This window comes from Lepisosteus oculatus, unplaced genomic scaffold (genome assembly GCF_040954835.1).
Source record: "Lepisosteus oculatus isolate fLepOcu1 unplaced genomic scaffold, fLepOcu1.hap2 HAP2_SCAFFOLD_39, whole genome shotgun sequence".
In the NCBI taxonomy this organism is placed as follows: Eukaryota; Metazoa; Chordata; class Actinopteri; order Semionotiformes; family Lepisosteidae; genus Lepisosteus; species Lepisosteus oculatus.
In genome coordinates, this window is record NW_027167923.1 from 100390 (window position 1) to 120839 (window position 20450).

General features: G+C 48.8%; 6 non-coding genes across 6 annotated transcripts; all 6 read right to left on the reverse strand.

Annotated features, from left to right (window-relative positions):
• Nucleotides 1-3914: 3914 nt before the first annotated feature.
• On the reverse strand, nt 3915-3987 carry trnak-cuu (transfer RNA lysine (anticodon CUU)). Its single transcript has one exon. It is a non-coding gene; the product is annotated as a tRNA-Lys (tRNA).
• A 4042-nt stretch (nt 3988-8029) lies between these two features.
• trnak-cuu (transfer RNA lysine (anticodon CUU)) lies at nt 8030-8102 on the reverse strand. Its single transcript has one exon. It is a non-coding gene; the product is annotated as a tRNA-Lys (tRNA).
• A 4043-nt stretch (nt 8103-12145) lies between these two features.
• On the reverse strand, nt 12146-12218 carry trnak-cuu (transfer RNA lysine (anticodon CUU)). Its single transcript has one exon. It is a non-coding gene; the product is annotated as a tRNA-Lys (tRNA).
• Nucleotides 12219-13039: 821 nt separating this feature from the next.
• On the reverse strand, nt 13040-13111 carry trnam-cau (transfer RNA methionine (anticodon CAU)). The gene has a single exon. It is a non-coding gene; the product is annotated as a tRNA-Met (tRNA).
• A 3150-nt stretch (nt 13112-16261) lies between these two features.
• trnak-cuu (transfer RNA lysine (anticodon CUU)) lies at nt 16262-16334 on the reverse strand. Its single transcript has one exon. It is a non-coding gene; the product is annotated as a tRNA-Lys (tRNA).
• A 4043-nt stretch (nt 16335-20377) lies between these two features.
• On the reverse strand, nt 20378-20450 carry trnak-cuu (transfer RNA lysine (anticodon CUU)). Its single transcript has one exon. It is a non-coding gene; the product is annotated as a tRNA-Lys (tRNA).

Consider the following 20450-nt stretch of genomic DNA (forward strand, 5'->3'; position numbering starts at 1 on the left):
CAGCAGCGCAAATGTCAGTAATCATTGAAATGTACGACCTACAATCTCCTCAGCATGCCCGCGTGGACTCCTCAGTGATCATCCTTCTACGTTCTGCTGTAGTTTTCATGCAAGTGAAAACCGTGCTCCAAATAACAGCGGCACAGTTGTATCCTGCGGTAAGCATTCTTCTAATTCCATCGTTTTGCTCCAGGTAAAAGGTAGCGCATCATAGTGTTGATATTCCAAGGTTTCAGAGTCCGTATTGGATGGCTTGGATGCAGACATCGCTCAGAGCTCCCAGTATGATTTTCCCGAGTTCAGTTTTGCAGTGTTTTAGTGCTTTACTACTTCCAGTGGGCCTTTGAATGCTCTGCTAAGTAGAGACGTGACATAATTACTAATGCGACCGAGTGTGCTGGCTGTTCCTGGTTCGTAATGATTAACGCGAGAAATCAATATAAACATAACTGCTTCGATTTCGAGGTTCAGTTGAAGCTTTCAAAGAAACTATCAAAGACCTCAGAACAACCGAAGACACATTTGGTCATCTCCGTATTGGTGAAGATTAAAGAGTCCCGCAAGTGTCAAGCTTGCACAAACACACACGAGAGAGAAACTCAGGACAGAATTTAAAGAAAGGGAGATGCAGACTATTTGAAGGCACTTTGCTAACCCAATGGCATGCTTAGGAATTGTGCATAGGACACATGTAGCAGAGGATGGTTTCGATCCATCGACCTCTGGGTTATGGGCCCAGCACGCTTCCGCTGCGCCACTCTGCTGACGGCCTCTCTGCGTGTGGCGCACAACTGCTCTTTTTATTTCCTACATAAGTGATGAAAGAGTTGAAAGTTTCAACGACAAACGCAGACGTCACTTTGAGCGCTTGGTGTTGTAGCACAAATCATCACATGCTGCTCTACACTGGATTATAAAAGCCGACACATTTTCCAAACATTTTAATGCTGGAGTCACACTGTAGTATTAATAACAGTGCGATACTCGAGGAGCGTAGTGGGATCGCGGTGGCTCATCAGACCGCCCCGGGACAGGGGGCCCGCGTCAGGATGGCCGAGCGGTCTAAGGCGCTGCGTTCAGGTCGCAGTCTCCCCTGGAGGCGTGGGTTCGAATCCCACTCCTGACAAAAAGCTTGCTCAGTGCCGTCTCCAGTCGGGTGCAAATGGGTGAAGCAGCCTGACGCAGGGAACGTGCGCCGATAGGCGTAGGTGTATCCCCTGCCTCTTCCGATTTAGCTCGTGCTCCATAGGATGGAAGCGGATGCTCTGGCTTTTTGACTCGAATATAACCTGATCACAACAGAAGGCCGTGCAGCCCAGTGCTGGTTTAAGAATGCCTCGTGTCTTCAGGCCCCTATTCCTTCAGGTTACCCCTTTGGAACAGTCGTCCGAAAAAGACGGGAAAGGAAAAGCATGTAAGCTCCCACACACTGCGTTAGCATTAGCGGTTGGAATCTGATGGGAGAAAAGCAACCTGGCTCGCCGTCAAGCAATCCATCCCTGGTCTCCCACGTGACAGGCGGGGATACGCACCACTATACTAACGAGGAGCGCTTGCTTGGCGCTTGAAGACACTTCCTCTTGCGGCTACTACTGTTTCCGGTTTCGTCTTTTCTTTTCATTCCTCCCAGAGGAGCGCATGAAAACGTTTCCATCTGCGCCATCCTCACCCCTCCAATGCTATGGTCCCTGCTCCTCCTGGTGCACTGCAAACACTCATTCAGCCGGTTCTTTCAGTTTGAATAATTAGGTCTTCAAAGGCTGGAAGTAGGGCGCAAGACATGCCAATGCCAAAAGCGTGGCTGTGTGCTTCCAGCTGTGAAATGTCACTGGTGGATGTTTAAGACATTACTTCCAAGGCAGCAGGTCCAAGCGATTTAGCGTTTGTACAAGAAGCAGGAAGAGAGAAACAGCACTCCGCCTTTTTCTGGGCAGGCCGAAGCGACAGGAGAAGGGCGCCGTAGTCGGCAGGATTCGAGCCGACGCGGGGAGACCCCAATGGCTTTCTAGCCCATCGCCTTAACCGCTCGGCCACGACTACAGGGAGCGCCGCCGCCGCCGGCTTGCGATCATTTAACACGGAGGGCGAGGCGGCGGAGGTAACCTTTTTCAATGTCGCTCTCCGTTTCCCCAGAAAAAAAGCCAAATGACATGCTAGCACTCGGACACCCTTCAGAAGACTGAAGGGTGGCTTAAAGCTGGAAGGATTAGGTCTCCCCGTTCCGACGCGACAATCGAACTTCCTTAGGCAGAGAGAAAGCAACATCGAGGAGCGTCAACAAGACTTTAGAAGCTGCGCCACACGCCACTTTCAGTCGCAGACACAGCAGTTTTAAAGGCAGGAATCGCCTTTGCGAACGCCATGAGAAACAGAACGCAAGCTCAGGTCCTGCGGTTTAACAAACAGCCACGGCTTTCATGCGACTGGACATTTCTTTTCTGGAGCGAATTCACTTTCAACTTCAAGAAATTCACACAACTTGCGAAATACGAAATACAAATCTGGCTCATCGCTGCACAAGAAATACCGCCGGCTGGCAAGAAAATGACAACGGTGTTTTTCCTTAACGAAAAACTTCCCATGGAGAAAAACAACGGCTGTGCGTCTCTGTCGGCTTGATTCAGTTTAATGCAAGTATTCATTCTCCTCCTGGAAAATACAGCTTGCGAAAGATGAAATACAATTCTTGGCTTTTCTGGGTGAGTGCAGAAGAAATCCTGCCGGCTGGCAGAAGAATTCCAGCCTTTTTTACTCTTTAACCAGAAACTTGCGAATGATACAAAGCAAGCGGGGTGCGTTTCTGTGCAGCTGTTAACTGAACAGCTGCTGCTTCAAGCCCACCCAGGGCTCATTCCGATTTCAACATCATGCCCCCTGAAGGTAGACTGGATTTCTTTGCGAAGCATTCACCTTTTGGACGTTTCAGGAAAGGTGCGTGTCGATGCCAGACTTGAAAAGCTTTCCATACAAAGAAACAACATAGTGCTTTTGATTGATGGGAAACGGCAAGAGCGGTTTGAGCAGCTCCGGCCTCTCAACCGCTTTACAATGTGATCGGCACCTCGGTAGCCAGTTTAGAAGGCTGAAAAGGATGCTGGAAGCACAGCGACGTTCTAAAACCAGCGCTTGAAAAGCATCTGCACACATAAAATGTCCATTTCCCCAAAGCTGAATCTGCATCTTCAGAAGATTGTCAGCTATACGTTTTCGTTCTTTGTTTCCTTTTTTTACGACAAGCTTTCGAGAAATGAACTGTCTATTGTGATGAAGGCTGCATTAGAAATTGTGCATCTAGCTTAGTTCAATGAAATCGGGAGGTGCACCTGTCTCAAGCGGATGGCTCTTTGCAGGCACACTACGGAAACCTGCGGGCGCAAGTTGGGAGAAGTGACTCTTGCAGAGTGTTGAGCTTCGAGAAGAGGGCTCCGCTCAGGAAGATATTTCCACATGTTGAAGAGTCGCTTTTCGCCCTTTCTTTCCCACATTTTTCCAGTGCGGTTATTGATCGCGTTCAAAATGTTTTCCCAACGTACGTGTTACCTGCAAAATCACAGTGAAACTGTTATGCCGAAAAGATTCCTAATAGTTATTGTATTAGGATAGCTCTCCAATTTCTTAGCCTTCGTACACGCAATGTTTAAGGAAACGCTAGAGTAAATGAAACTGTAAATAGACAGGAGCTCTTCTTAGTTTTCATACAAGTTATGATGGCTGCAGCTCCTATCTGCGTCCGGGTGACCGGAGCCAAGGGATTATCTGCGGAACCTTTGATTTATCTCTCGGGCAAGGAGCTAGATACGCCCTTTTCATCTCGGTTTGATCACACCTGTGCATTAAAACGCAGTGCTCGGTACCATCGAGGTGTAAGAGGTTCAAGGATGAGCGGGAAACTTTGTTAATAAGGAGACGGGCACCGCCCAACGTGGGGCTCGAACCCACGACCCTGAGATTAAGAGTCTCATGCTCTACCGACTGAGCTAGCCGGGCGCCGGTGGAGCTGGTGGTTAACTTGTCCCTGTTGACGGCAATTTGACAAGGTATACTTCCTGGCTTTTCATCATGTGCTGACCGGATTCGAGAGTAGCACACCCTGTTCTTTGTTGATTACTGTACCTCCAGCAGCGCAAATGTCAGTAATCATTGAAATGTACGACCTACAATCTCCTCAGCATGCCCGCGTGGACTCCTCAGTGATCATCCTTCTACGTTCTGCTGTAGTTTTCATGCAAGTGAAAACCGTGCTCCAAATAACAGCGGCACAGTTGTATCCTGCGGTAAGCATTCTTCTAATTCCATCGTTTTGCTCCAGGTAAAAGGTAGCGCATCATAGTGTTGATATTCCAAGGTTTCAGAGTCCGTATTGGATGGCTTGGATGCAGACATCGCTCAGAGCTCCCAGTATGATTTTCCCGAGTTCAGTTTTGCAGTGTTTTAGTGCTTTACTACTTCCAGTGGGCCTTTGAATGCTCTGCTAAGTAGAGACGTGACATAATTACTAATGCGACCGAGTGTGCTGGCTGTTCCTGGTTCGTAATGATTAACGCGAGAAATCAATATAAACATAACTGCTTCGATTTCGAGGTTCAGTTGAAGCTTTCAAAGAAACTATCAAAGACCTCAGAACAACCGAAGACACATTTGGTCATCTCCGTATTGGTGAAGATTAAAGAGTCCCGCAAGTGTCAAGCTTGCACAAACACACACGAGAGAGAAACTCAGGAGAGAATTTAAAGAAAGGGAGATGCAGACTATTTGAAGGCACTTTGCTAACCCAATGGCATGCTTATGAATCGTGCATAGGACACATGTAGCAGAGGATGGTTTCGATCCATCGACCTCTGGGTTATGGGCCCAGCACGCTTCCGCTGCGCCACTCTGCTGACGGCCTCTCTGCGTGTGGCGCACAACTGCTCTTTTTATTTCCTACATAAGTGATGAAAGAGTTGAAAGTTTCAACGACAAACGCAGACGTCACTTTGAGCGCTTGGTGTTGTAGCACAAATCATCACATGCTGCTCTACACTGGATTATAAAAGCCGACACATTTTCCAAACATTTTAATGCTGGAGTCACACTGTAGTATTAATAACAGTGCGATACTCGAGGAGCGTAGTGGGATCGCGGTGGCTCATCAGACCGCCCCGGGACAGGGGGCCCGCGTCAGGATGGCCGAGCGGTCTAAGGCGCTGCGTTCAGGTCGCAGTCTCCCCTGGAGGCGTGGGTTCGAATCCCACTCCTGACAAAAAGCTTGCTCAGTGCCGTCTCCAGTCGGGTGCAAATGGGTGAAGCAGCCTGACGCAGGGAACGTGCGCCGATAGGCGTAGGTGTATCCCCTGCCTCTTCCGATTTAGCTCGTGCTCCATAGGATGGAAGCGGATGCTCTGGCTTTTTGACTCGAATATAACCTGATCACAACAGAAGGCCGTGCAGCCCAGTGCTGGTTTAAGAATGCCTCGTGTCTTCAGGCCCCTATTCCTTCAGGTTACCCCTTTGGAACAGTCGTCCGAAAAAGACGGGAAAGGAAAAGCATGTAAGCTCCCACACACTGCGTTAGCATTAGCGGTTGGAATCTGATGGGAGAAAAGCAACCTGGCTCGCCGTCAAGCAATCCATCCCTGGTCTCCCACGTGACAGGCGGGGATACGCACCACTATACTAACGAGGAGCGCTTGCTTGGCGCTTGAAGACACTTCCTCTTGCGGCTACTACTGTTTCCGGTTTCGTCTTTTCTTTTCATTCCTCCCAGAGGAGCGCATGAAAACGTTTCCATCTGCGCCATCCTCACCCCTCCAATGCTATGGTCCCTGCTCCTCCTGGTGCACTGCAAACACTCATTCAGCCGGTTCTTTCAGTTTGAATAATTAGGTCTTCAAAGGCTGGAAGTAGGGCGCAAGACATGCCAATGCCAAAAGCGTGGCTGTGTGCTTCCAGCTGTGAAATGTCACTGGTGGATGTTGAAGACATTACTTCCAAGGCAGCAGGTCCAAGCGATTTAGCGTTTGTACAAGAAGCAGGAAGAGAGAAACGGCACTCCGCCTTTTTCTGGGCAGGCCGAAGCGACAGGAGAAGGGCGCCGTAGTCGGCAGGATTCGAGCCGACGCGGGGAGACCCCAATGGCTTTCTAGCCCATCGCCTTAACCGCTCGGCCACGACTACAGGGAGCGCCGCCGCCGCCGGCTTGCGATCATTTAACACGGAGGGCGAGGCGGCGGAGGTAACCTTTTTCAATGTCGCTCTCCGTTTCCCCAGAAAAAAAGCCAAATGACATGCTAGCACTCGGACACCCTTCAGAAGACTGAAGGGTGGCTTAAAGCTGGAAGGATTAGGTCTCCCCGTTCCGACGCGACAATCGAACTTCCTTAGGCAGAGAGAAAGCAACATCGAGGAGCGTCAACAAGACTTTAGAAGCTGCGCCACACGCCACTTTCAGTCGCAGACACAGCAGTTTTAAAGGCAGGAATCGCCTTTGCGAACGCCATGAGAAACAGAACGCAAGCTCAGGTCCTGCGGTTTAACAAACAGCCACGGCTTTCATGCGACTGGACATTTCTTTTCTGGAGCGAATTCACTTTCAACTTCAAGAAATTCACACAACTTGCGAAATACGAAATACAAATCTGGCTCATCGCTGCACAAGAAATACCGCCGGCTGGCAAGAAAATGACAACGGTGTTTTTCCTTAACGAAAAACTTCCCATGGAGAAAAACAACGGCTGTGCGTCTCTGTCGGCTTGATTCAGTTTAATGCAAGTATTCATTCTCCTCCTGGAAAATACAGCTTGCGAAAGATGAAATACAATTCTTGGCTTTTCTGGGTGAGTGCAGAAGAAATCCTGCCGGCTGGCAGAAGAATTCCAGCCTTTTTTACTCTTTAACCAGAAACTTGCGAATGATACAAAGCAAGCGGGGTGCGTTTCTGTGCAGCTGTTAACTGAACAGCTGCTGCTTCAAGCCCACCCAGGGCTCATTCCGATTTCAACATCATGCCCCCTGAAGGTAGACTGGATTTCTTTGCGAAGCATTCACCTTTTGGACGTTTCAGGAAAGGTGCGTGTCGATGCCAGACTTGAAAAGCTTTCCATACAAAGAAACAACATAGTGCTTTTGATTGATGGGAAACGGCAAGAGCGGTTTGAGCAGCTCCGGCCTCTCAACCGCTTTACAATGTGATCGGCACCTCGGTAGCCAGTTTAGAAGGCTGAAAAGGATGCTGGAAGCACAGCGACGTTCTAAAACCAGCGCTTGAAAAGCATCTGCATACATAAAATGTCCATTTCCCCAAAGCTGAATCTGCATCTTCAGAAGATTGTCAGCTATACGTTTTCGTTCTTTGTTTCCTTTTTTTACGACAAGCTTTCGAGAAATGAACTGTCTATTGTGATGAAGGCTGCATTAGAAATTGTGCATCTAGCTTAGTTCAATGAAATCGGGAGGTGCACCTGTCTCAAGCGGATGGCTCTTTGCAGGCACACTACGGAAACCTGCGGGCGCAAGTTGGGAGAAGTGACTCTTGCAGAGTGTTGAGCTTCGAGAAGAGGGCTCCGCTCAGGAAGATATTTCCACATGTTGAAGAGTTGCTTTTCGCCCTTTCTTTCCCACATTTTTCCAGTGCGGTTATTGATCGCGTTCAAAATGTTTTCCCAACGTACGTGTTACCTGCAAAATCACAGTGAAACTGTTATGGCGAAAAGATTCCTAATAGTTATTGTATTAGAATAGCTCTCCAATTTCTTAGCCTTCGTACACGCAATGTTTAAGGAAACGCTAGAGTAAATGAAACTGTAAATAGACAGGAGCTCTTCTTAGTTTTCATACAAGTTATGATGGCTGCAGCTCCTATCTGCGTCCGGGTACCGGAGCCAAGGGATTATCTGCGGAACCTTTGATTTATCTCTCGGGCAAGGAGCTAGATACGCCCTTTTCATCTCGGTTTGATCACACCTGTGCATTAAAACGCAGTGCTCGGTACCATCGAGGTGTAAGAGGTTCAAGGATGAGCGGGAAACTTTGTTAATAAGGAGACGGGCACCGCCCAACGTGGGGCTCGAACCCACGACCCTGAGATTAAGAGTCTCATGCTCTACCGACTGAGCTAGCCGGGCGCCGGTGGAGCTGGTGGTTAACTTGTCCCTGTTGACGGCAATTTGACAAGGTATACTTCCTGGCTTTTCATCATGTGCTGACCGGATTCGAGAGTAGCACACCCTGTTCTTTGTTGATTACTGTACCTCCAGCAGCGCAAATGTCAGTAATCATTGAAATGTACGACCTACAGTCTCCTCAGCATGCCCGCGTGGACTCCTCAGTGATCATCCTTCTACGTTCTGCTGTAGTTTTCATGCAAGTGAAAACCGTGCTCCAAATAACAGCGGCACAGTTGTATCCTGCGGTAAGCATTCTTCTAATTCCATCGTTTTGCTCCAGGTAAAAGGTAGCGCATCATAGTGTTGATATTCCAAGGTTTCAGAGTCCGTATTGGATGGCTTGGATGCAGACATCGCTCAGAGCTCCCAGTATGATTTTCCCGAGTTCAGTTTTGCAGTGTTTTAGTGCTTTACTACTTCCAGTGGGCCTTTGAATGCTCTGCTAAGTAGAGACGTGACATAATTACTAATGCGACCGAGTGTGCTGGCTGTTCCTGGTTCGTAATGATTAACGCGAGAAATCAATATAAACATAACTGCTTCGATTTCGAGGTTCAGTTGAAGCTTTCAAAGAAACTATCAAAGACCTCAGAACAACCGAAGACACATTTGGTCATCTCCGTATTGGTGAAGATTAAAGAGTCCCGCAAGTGTCAAGCTTGCACAAACACACACGAGAGAGAAACTCAGGAGAGAATTTAAAGAAAGGGAGACGCAGACTATTTGAAGGCACTTTGCTAACCCAATGGCATGCTTATGAATCGTGCATAGGACACATGTAGCAGAGGATGGTTTCGATCCATCGACCTCTGGGTTATGGGCCCAGCACGCTTCCGCTGCGCCACTCTGCTGACGGCCTCTCTGCGTGTGGCGCACAACTGCTCTTTTTATTTCCTACATAAGTGATGAAAGAGTTGAAAGTTTCAACGACAAACGCAGACGTCACTTTGAGCGCTTGGTGTTGTAGCACAAATCATCACATGCTGCTCTACACTGGATTATAAAAGCCGACACATTTTCCAAACATTTTAATGCTGGAGTCACACTGTAGTATTAATAACAGTGCGATACTCGAGGAGCGTAGTGGGATCGCGGTGGCTCATCAGACCGCCCCGGGACAGGGGGCCCGCGTCAGGATGGCCGAGCGGTCTAAGGCGCTGCGTTCAGGTCGCAGTCTCCCCTGGAGGCGTGGGTTCGAATCCCACTCCTGACAAAAAGCTTGCTCAGTGCCGTCTCCAGTCGGGTGCAAATGGGTGAAGCAGCCTGACGCAGGGAACGTGCGCCGATAGGCGTAGGTGTATCCCCTGCCTCTTCCGATTTAGCTCGTGCTCCATAGGATGGAAGCGGATGCTCTGGCTTTTTGACTCGAATATAACCTGATCACAACAGAAGGCCGTGCAGCCCAGTGCTGGTTTAAGAATGCCTCGTGTCTTCAGGCCCCTATTCCTTCAGGTTACCCCTTTGGAACAGTCGTCCGAAAAAGACGGGAAAGGAAAAGCATGTAAGCTCCCACACACTGCGTTAGCATTAGCGGTTGGAATCTGATGGGAGAAAAGCAACCTGGCTCGCGGTCAAGCAATCCATCCCTGGTCTCCCACGTGACAGGCGGGGATACGCACCACTATACTAACGAGGAGCGCTTGCTTGGCGCTTGAAGACACTTCCTCTTGCGGCTACTACTGTTTCCGGTTTCGTCTTTTCTTTTCATTCCTCCCAGAGGAGTGCATGAAAACGTTTCCATCTGCACCATCCTCACCCCTCCAATGCTATGGTCCCTGCTCCTCCTGGTGCACTTCAAACACTCATTCAGCCGGTTCTTTCAGTTTGAATAATTAGGTCTTCAAAGGCTGGAAGTAGGGCGCAAGACATGCCAATGCCAAAAGCGTGGCTGTGTGCTTCCAGCTGTGAAATGTCACTGGTGGATGTTGAAGACATTACTTCCAAGGCAGCAGGTCCAAGCGATTTAGCGTTTGTACAAGAAGCAGGAAGAGAGAAACGGCACTCCGCCTTTTTCTGGGCAGGCCGAAGCGACAGGAGAAGGGCGCCGTAGTCGGCAGGATTCGAGCCGACGCGGGGAGACCCCAATGGCTTTCTAGCCCATCGCCTTAACCGCTCGGCCACGACTACAGGGAGCGCCGCCGCCGCCGGCTTGCGATCATTTAACACGGAGGGCGAGGCGGCGGAGGTAACCTTTTTCAATGTCGCTCTCCGTTTCCCCAGAAAAAAAGCCAAATGACATGCTAGCACTCGGACACCCTTCAGAAGACTGAAGGGTGGCTTAAAGCTGGAAGGATTAGGTCTCCCCGTTCCGACGCGACAATCGAACTTCCTTAGGCAGAGAGAAAGCAACATCGAGGAGCGTCAACAAGACTTTAGAAGCTGCGCCACACGCCACTTTCAGTCGCAGACACAGCAGTTTTAAAGGCAGGAATCGCCTTTGCGAACGCCATGAGAAACAGAACGCAAGCTCAGGTCCTGCGGTTTAACAAACAGCCACGGCTTTCATGCGACTGGACATTTCTTTTCTGGAGCGAATTCACTTTCAACTTCAAGAAATTCACACAACTTGCGAAATACGAAATACAAATCTGGCTCATCGCTGCACAAGAAATACCGCCGGCTGGCAAGAAAATGACAACGGTGTTTTTCCTTAACGAAAAACTTCCCATGGAGAAAAACAACGGCTGTGCGTCTCTGTCGGCTTGATTCAGTTTAATGCAAGTATTCATTCTCCTCCTGGAAAATACAGCTTGCGAAAGATGAAATACAATTCTTGGCTTTTCTGGGTGAGTGCAGAAGAAATCCTGCCGGCTGGCAGAAGAATTCCAGCCTTTTTTACTCTTTAACCAGAAACTTGCGAATGATACAAAGCAAGCGGGGTGCGTTTCTGTGCAGCTGTTAACTGAACAGCTGCTGCTTCAAGCCCACCCAGGGCTCATTCCGATTTCAACATCATGCCCCCTGAAGGTAGACTGGATTTCTTTGCAAAGCATTCACCTTTTGGACGTTTCAGGAAAGGTGCGTGTCGATGCCAGACTTGAAAAGCTTTCCATACAAAGAAACAACATAGTGCTTTTGATTGATGGGAAACGGCAAGAGCGGTTTGAGCAGCTCCGGCCTCTCAACCGCTTTACAATGTGATCGGCACCTCGGTAGCCAGTTTAGAAGGCTGAAAAGGATGCTGGAAGCACAGCGACGTTCTAAAACCAGCGCTTGAAAAGCATCTGCATACATAAAATGTCCATTTCCCCAAAGCTGAATCTGCATCTTCAGAAGATTGTCAGCTATACGTTTTCGTTCTTTGTTTCCTTTTTTTACGACAAGCTTTCGAGAAATGAACTGTCTATTGTGATGAAGGCTGCATTAGAAATTGTGCATCTAGCTTAGTTCAATGAAATCGGGAGGTGCACCTGTCTCAAGCGGATGGCTCTTTGCAGGCACACTACGGAAACCTGCGGGCGCAAGTTGGGAGAAGTGACTCTTGCAGAGTGTTGAGCTTCGAGAAGAGGGCTCCGCTCAGGAAGATATTTCCACATGTTGAAGAGTCGCTTTTCGCCCTTTCTTTCCCACATTTTTCCAGTGCGGTTATTGATCGCGTTCAAAATGTTTTCCCAACGTACGTGTTACCTGCAAAATCACAGTGAAACTGTTATGCCGAAAAGATTCCTAATAGTTATTGTATTAGAATAGCTCTCCAATTTCTTAGCCTTCGTACACGCAATGTTTAAGGAAACGCTAGAGTAAATGAAACTGTAAATAGACAGGAGCTCTTCTTAGTTTTCATACAAGTTATGATGGCTGCAGCTCCTATCTGCGTCCGGGTGACCGGAGCCAAGGGATTATCTGCGGAACCTTTGATTTATCTCTCGGGCAAGGAGCTAGATACGCCCTTTTCATCTCGGTTTGATCACACCTGTGCATTAAAACGCAGTGCTCGGTACCATCGAGGTGTAAGAGGTTCAAGGATGAGCGGGAAACTTTGTTAATAGGGAGACGGGCACCGCCCAACGTGGGGCTCGAACCCACGACCCTGAGATTAAGAGTCTCATGCTCTACCGACTGAGCTAGCCGGGCGCCGGTGGAGCTGGTGGTTAACTTGTCCCTGTTGACGGCAATTTGACAAGGTATACTTCCTGGCTTTTCATCATGTGCTGACCGGATTCGAGAGTAGCACACCCTGTTCTTTGTTGATTACTGTACCTCCAGCAGCGCAAATGTCAGTAATCATTGAAATGTACGACCTACAATCTCCTCAGCATGCCCGCGTGGACTCCTCAGTGATCATCCTTCTACGTTCTGCTGTAGTTTTCATGCAAGTGAAAACCGTGCTCCAAATAACAGCGGCACAGTTGTATCCTGCGGTAAGCATTCTTCTAATTCCATCGTTTTGCTCCAGGTAAAAGGTAGCGCATCATAGTGTTGATATTCCAAGGTTTCAGAGTCCGTATTGGATGGCTTGGATGCAGACATCGCTCAGAGCTCCCAGTATGATTTTCCCGAGTTCAGTTTTGCAGTGTTTTAGTGCTTTACTACTTCCAGTGGGCCTTTGAATGCTCTGCTAAGTAGAGACGTGACATAATTACTAATGCGACCGAGTGTGCTGGCTGTTCCTGGTTCGTAATGATTAACGCGAGAAATCAATATAAACATAACTGCTTCGATTTCGAGGTTCAGTTGAAGCTTTCAAAGAAACTATCAAAGACCTCAGAACAACCGAAGACACATTTGGTCATCTCCGTATTGGTGAAGATTAAAGAGTCCCGCAAGTGTCAAGCTTGCACAAACACACACGAGAGAGAAACTCAGGACAGAATTTAAAGAAAGGGAGACGCAGACTATTTGAAGGCACTTTGCTAACCCAATGGCATGCTTAGGAATCGTGCATAGGACACATGTAGCAGAGGATGGTTTCGATCCATCGACCTCTGGGTTATGGGCCCAGCACGCTTCCACTGCGCCACTCTGCTGACGGCCTCTCTGCGTGTGGCGCACAACTGCTCTTTTTATTTCCTACATAAGTGATGAAAGAGTTGAAAGTTTCAACGACAAACGCAGACGTCACTTTGAGCGCTTGGTGTTGTAGCACAAATCATCACATGCTGCTCTACACTGGATTATAAAAGCCGACACATTTTCCAAACATTTTAATGCTGGAGTCACACTGTAGTATTAATAACAGTGCGATACTCGAGGAGCGTAGTGGGATCGCGGTGGCTCATCAGACCGCCCCGGGACAGGGGGCCCGCGTCAGGATGGCCGAGCGGTCTAAGGCGCTGCGTTCAGGTCGCAGTCTCCCCTGGAGGCGTGGGTTCGAATCCCACTCCTGACAAAAAGCTTGCTCAGTGCCGTCTCCAGTCGGGTGCAAATGGGTGAAGCAGCCTGACGCAGGGAACGTGCGCCGATAGGCGTAGGTGTATCCCCTGCCTCTTCCGATTTAGCTCGTGCTCCATAGGATGGAAGCGGATGCTCTGGCTTTTTGACTCGAATATAACCTGATCACAACAGAAGGCCGTGCAGCCCAGTGCTGGTTTAAGAATGCCTCGTGTCTTCAGGCCCCTATTCCTTCAGGTTACCCCTTTGGAACAGTCGTCCGAAAAAGACGGGAAAGGAAAAGCATGTAAGCTCCCACACACTGCGTTAGCATTAGCGGTTGGAATCTGATGGGAGAAAAGCAACCTGGCTCGCCGTCAAGCAATCCATCCCTGGTCTCCCACGTGACAGGCGGGGATACGCACCACTATACTAACGAGGAGCGCTTGCTTGGCGCTTGAAGACACTTCCTCTTGCGGCTACTACTGTTTCCGGTTTCGTCTTTTCTTTTCATTCCTCCCAGAGGAGCGCATGAAAACGTTTCCATCTGCGCCATCCTCACCCCTCCAATGCTATGGTCCCTGCTCCTCCTGGTGCACTGCAAACACTCATTCAGCCGGTTCTTTCAGTTTGAATAATTAGGTCTTCAAAGGCTGGAAGTAGGGCGCAAGACATGCCAATGCCAAAAGCGTGGCTGTGTGCTTCCAGCTGTGAAATGTCACTGGTGGATGTTGAAGACATTACTTCCAAGGCAGCAGGTCCAAGCGATTTAGCGTTTGTACAAGAAGCAGGAAGAGAGAAACAGCACTCCGCCTTTTTCTGGGCAGGCCGAAGCGACAGGAGAAGGGCGCCGTAGTCGGCAGGATTCGAGCCGACGCGGGGAGACCCCAATGGCTTTCTAGCCCATCGCCTTAACCGCTCGGCCACGACTACAGGGAGCGCCGCCGCCGCCGGCTTGCGATCATTTAACACGGAGGGCGAGGCGGCGGAGGTAACCTTTTTCAATGTCGCTCTCCGTTTCCCCAGAAAAAAAGCCAAATGACATGCTAGCACTCGGACACCCTTCAGAAGACTGAAGGGTGGCTTAAAGCTGGAAGGATTAGGTCTCCCCGTTCCGACGCGACAATCGAACTTCCTTAGGCAGAGAGAAAGCAACATCGAGGAGCGTCAACAAGACTTTAGAAGCTGCGCCACACGCCACTTTCAGTCGCAGACACAGCAGTTTTAAAGGCAGGAATCGCCTTTGCGAACGCCATGAGAAACAGAACGCAAGCTCAGGTCCTGCGGTTTAACAAACAGCCACGGCTTTCATGCGACTGGACATTTCTTTTCTGGAGCGAATTCACTTTCAACTTCAAGAAATTCACACAACTTGCGAAATACGAAATACAAATCTGGCTCATCGCTGCACAAGAAATACCGCCGGCTGGCAAGAAAATGACAACGGTGTTTTTCCTTAACGAAAAACTTCCCATGGAGAAAAACAACGGCTGTGCGTCTCTGTCGGCTTGATTCAGTTTAATGCAAGTATTCATTCTCCTCCTGGAAAATACAGCTTGCGAAAGATGAAATACAATTCTTGGCTTTTCTGGGTGAGTGCAGAAGAAATCCTGCCGGCTGGCAGAAGAATTCCAGCCTTTTTTACTCTTTAACCAGAAACTTGCGAATGATACAAAGCAAGCGGGGTGCGTTTCTGTGCAGCTGTTAACTGAACAGCTGCTGCTTCAAGCCCACCCAGGGCTCATTCCGATTTCAACATCATGCCCCCTGAAGGTAGACTGGATTTCTTTGCAAAGCATTCACCTTTTGGACGTTTCAGGAAAGGTGCGTGTCGATGCCAGACTTGAAAAGCTTTCCATACAAAGAAACAACATAGTGCTTTTGATTGATGGGAAACGGCAAGAGCGGTTTGAGCAGCTCCGGCCTCTCAACCGCTTTACAATGTGATCGGCACCTCGGTAGCCAGTTTAGAAGGCTGAAAAGGATGCTGGAAGCACAGCGACGTTCTAAAACCAGCGCTTGAAAAGCATCTGCATACATAAAATGTCCATTTCCCCAAAGCTGAATCTGCATCTTCAGAAGATTGTCAGCTATACGTTTTCGTTCTTTGTTTCCTTTTTTTACGACAAGCTTTCGAGAAATGAACTGTCTATTGTGATGAAGGCTGCATTAGAAATTGTGCATCTAGCTTAGTTCAATGAAATCGGGAGGTGCACCTGTCTCAAGCGGATGGCTCTTTGCAGGCACACTACGGAAACCTGCGGGCGCAAGTTGGGAGAAGTGACTCTTGCAGAGTGTTGAGCTTCGAGAAGAGGGCTCCGCTCAGGAAGATATTTCCACATGTTGAAGAGTCGCTTTTCGCCCTTTCTTTCCCACATTTTTCCAGTGCGGTTATTGATCGCGTTCAAAATGTTTTCCCAACGTACGTGTTACCTGCAAAATCACAGTGAAACTGTTATGCCGAAAAGATTCCTAATAGTTATTGTATTAGAATAGCTCTCCAATTTCTTAGCCTTCGTACACGCAATGTTTAAGGAAACGCTAGAGTAAATGAAACTGTAAATAGACAGGAGCTCTTCTTAGTTTTCATACAAGTTATGATGGCTGCAGCTCCTATCTGCGTCCGGGTGACCGGAGCCAAGGGATTATCTGCGGAACCTTTGATTTATCTCTCGGGCAAGGAGCTAGATACGCCCTTTTCATCTCGGTTTGATCACACCTGTGCATTAAAACGCAGTGCTCGGTACCATCGAGGTGTAAGAGGTTCAAGGATGAGCGGGAAACTTTGTTAATAGGGAGACGGGCACCGCCCAACGTGGGGCTCGAACCCACGACCCTGAGATTAAGAGTCTCATGCTCTACCGACTGAGCTAGCCGGGCGCCGGTGGAGCTGGTGGTTAACTTGTCCCTGTTGACGGCAATTTGACAAGGTATACTTCCTGGCTTTTCATCATGTGCTGACCGGATTCGAGAGTAGCACACCCTGTTCTTTGTTGATTACTGTACCTCCAGCAGCGCAAATGTCAGTAATCATTGAAATGTACGACCTACAATCTCCTCAGCATGCCCGCGTGGACTCCTCAGTGATCATCCTTCTACGTTCTGCTGTAGTTTTCATGCAAGTGAAAACCGTGCTCCAAATAACAGCGGCACAGTTGTATCCTGCGGTAAGCATTCTTCTAATTCCATCGTTTTGCTCCAGGTAAAAGGTAGCGCATCATAGTGTTGATATTCCAAGGTTTCAGAGTCCGTATTGGATGGCTTGGATGCAGACATCGCTCAGAGCTCCCAGTATGATTTTCCCGAGTTCAGTTTTGCAGTGTTTTAGTGCTTTACTACTTCCAGTGGGCCTTTGAATGCTCTGCTAAGTAGAGACGTGACATAATTACTAATGCGACCGAGTGTGCTGGCTGTTCCTGGTTCGTAATGATTAACGCGAGAAATCAATATAAACATAACTGCTTCGATTTCGAGGTTCAGTTGAAGCTTTCAAAGAAACTATCAAAGACCTCAGAACAACCGAAGACACATTTGGTCATCTCCGTATTGGTGAAGATTAAAGAGTCCCGCAAGTGTCAAGCTTGCACAAACACACACGAGAGAGAAACTCAGGACAGAATTTAAAGAAAGGGAGACGCAGACTATTTGAAGGCACTTTGCTAACCCAATGGCATGCTTAGGAATCGTGCATAGGACACATGTAGCAGAGGATGGTTTCGATCCATCGACCTCTGGGTTATGGGCCCAGCACGCTTCCGCTGCGCCACTCTGCTGACGGCCTCTCTGCGTGTGGCGCACAACTGCTCTTTTTATTTCCTACATAAGTGATGAAAGAGTTGAAAGTTTCAACGACAAACGCAGACGTCACTTTGAGCGCTTGGTGTTGTAGCACAAATCATCACATGCTGCTCTACACTGGATTATAAAAGCCGACACATTTTCCAAACATTTTAATGCTGGAGTCACACTGTAGTATTAATAACAGTGCGATACTCGAGGAGCGTAGTGGGATCGCGGTGGCTCATCAGACCGCCCCGGGACAGGGGGCCCGCGTCAGGATGGCCGAGCGGTCTAAGGCGCTGCGTTCAGGTCGCAGTCTCCCCTGGAGGCGTGGGTTCGAATCCCACTCCTGACAAAAAGCTTGCTCAGTGCCGTCTCCAGTCGGGTGCAAATGGGTGAAGCAGCCTGACGCAGGGAACGTGCGCCGATAGGCGTAGGTGTATCCCCTGCCTCTTCCGATTTAGCTCGTGCTCCATAGGATGGAAGCGGATGCTCTGGCTTTTTGACTCGAATATAACCTGATCACAACAGAAGGCCGTGCAGCCCAGTGCTGGTTTAAGAATGCCTCGTGTCTTCAGGCCCCTATTCCTTCAGGTTACCCCTTTGGAACAGTCGTCCGAAAAAGACGGGAAAGGAAAAGCATGTAAGCTCCCACACACTGCGTTAGCATTAGCGGTTGGAATCTGATGGGAGAAAAGCAACCTGGCTCGCCGTCAAGCAATCCATCCCTGGTCTCCCACGTGACAGGCGGGGATACGCACCACTATACTAACGAGGAGCGCTTGCTTGGCGCTTGAAGACACTTCCTCTTGCGGCTACTACTGTTTCCGGTTTCGTCTTTTCTTTTCATTCCTCCCAGAGGAGCGCATGAAAACGTTTCCATCTGCGCCATCCTCACCCCTCCAATGCTATGGTCCCTGCTCCTCCTGGTGCACTGCAAACACTCATTCAGCCGGTTCTTTCAGTTTGAATAATTAGGTCTTCAAAGGCTGGAAGTAGGGCGCAAGACATGCCAATGCCAAAAGCGTGGCTGTGTGCTTCCAGCTGTGAAATGTCACTGGTGGATGTTGAAGACATTACTTCCAAGGCAGCAGGTCCAAGCGATTTAGCGTTTGTACAAGAAGCAGGAAGAGAGAAACAGCACTCCGCCTTTTTCTGGGCAGGCCGAAGCGACAGGAGAAGGGCGCCGTAGTCGGCAGGATTCGAGCCGACGCGGGGAGACCCCAATGGCTTTCTAGCCCATCGCCTTAACCGCTCGGCCACGACTACAGGGAGCGCCGCCGCCGCCGGCTTGCGATCATTTAACACGGAGGGCGAGGCGGCGGAGGTAACCTTTTTCAATGAAGCTCTCCGTTTCCCCAGAAAAAAAGCCAAATGACATGCTAGCACTCGGACACCCTTCAGAAGACTGAAGGGTGGCTTAAAGCTGGAAGGATTAGGTCTCCCCGTTCCGACGCGACAATCGAACTTCCTTAGGCAGAGAGAAAGCAACATCGAGGAGCGTCAACAAGACTTTAGAAGCTGCGCCACACGCCACTTTCAGTCGCAGACACAGCAGTTTTAAAGGCAGGAATCGCCTTTGCGAACGCCATGAGAAACAGAACGCAAGCTCAGGTCCTGCGGTTTAACAAACAGCCACGGCTTTCATGCGACTGGACATTTCTTTTCTGGAGCGAATTCACTTTCAACTTCAAGAAATTCACACAACTTGCGAAATACGAAATACAAATCTGGCTCATCGCTGCACAAGAAATACCGCCGGCTGGCAAGAAAATGACAACGGTGTTTTTCCTTAACGAAAAACTTCCCATGGAGAAAAACAACGGCTGTGCGTCTCTGTCGGCTTGATTCAGTTTAATGCAAGTATTCATTCTCCTCCTGGAAAATACAGCTTGCGAAAGATGAAATACAATTCTTGGCTTTTCTGGGTGAGTGCAGAAGAAATCCTGCCGGCTGGCAGAAGAATTCCAGCCTTTTTTACTCTTTAACCAGAAACTTGCGAATGATACAAAGCAAGCGGGGTGCGTTTCTGTGCAGCTGTTAACTGAACAGCTGCTGCTTCAAGCCCACCCAGGGCTCATTCCGATTTCAACATCATGCCCCCTGAAGGTAGACTGGATTTCTTTGCAAAGCATTCACCTTTTGGACGTTTCAGGAAAGGTGCGTGTCGATGCCAGACTTGAAAAGCTTTCCATACAAAGAAACAACATAGTGCTTTTGATTGATGGGAAACGGCAAGAGCGGTTTGAGCAGCTCCGGCCTCTCAACCGCTTTACAATGTGATCGGCACCTCGGTAGCCAGTTTAGAAGGCTGAAAAGGATGCTGGAAGCACAGCGACGTTCTAAAACCAGCGCTTGAAAAGCATCTGCATACATAAAATGTCCATTTCCCCAAAGCTGAATCTGCATCTTCAGAAGATTGTCAGCTATACGTTTTCGTTCTTTGTTTCCTTTTTTTACGACAAGCTTTCGAGAAATGAACTGTCTATTGTGATGAAGGCTGCATTAGAAATTGTGCATCTAGCTTAGTTCAATGAAATCGGGAGGTGCACCTGTCTCAAGCGGATGGCTCTTTGCAGGCACACTACGGAAACCTGCGGGCGCAAGTTGGGAGAAGTGACTCTTGCAGAGTGTTGAGCTTCGAGAAGAGGGCTCCGCTCAGGAAGATATTTCCACATGTTGAAGAGTCGCTTTTCGCCCTTTCTTTCCCACATTTTTCCAGTGCGGTTATTGATCGCGTTCAAAATGTTTTCCCAACGTACGTGTTACCTGCAAAATCACAGTGAAACTGTTATGCCGAAAAGATTCCTAATAGTTATTGTATTAGAATAGCTCTCCAATTTCTTAGCCTTCGTACACGCAATGTTTAAGGAAACGCTAGAGTAAATGAAACTGTAAATAGACAGGAGCTCTTCTTAGTTTTCATACAAGTTATGATGGCTGCAGCTCCTATCTGCGTCCGGGTGACCGGAGCCAAGGGATTATCTGCGGAACCTTTGATTTATCTCTCGGGCAAGGAGCTAGATACGCCCTTTTCATCTCGGTTTGATCACACCTGTGCATTAAAACGCAGTGCTCGGTACCATCGAGGTGTAAGAGGTTCAAGGATGAGCGGGAAACTTTGTTAATAGGGAGACGGGCACCGCCCAACGTGGGGCTCGAACCCACGACCCTGAGATTAAGAGTCTCATGCTCTACCGACTGAGCTAGCCGGGC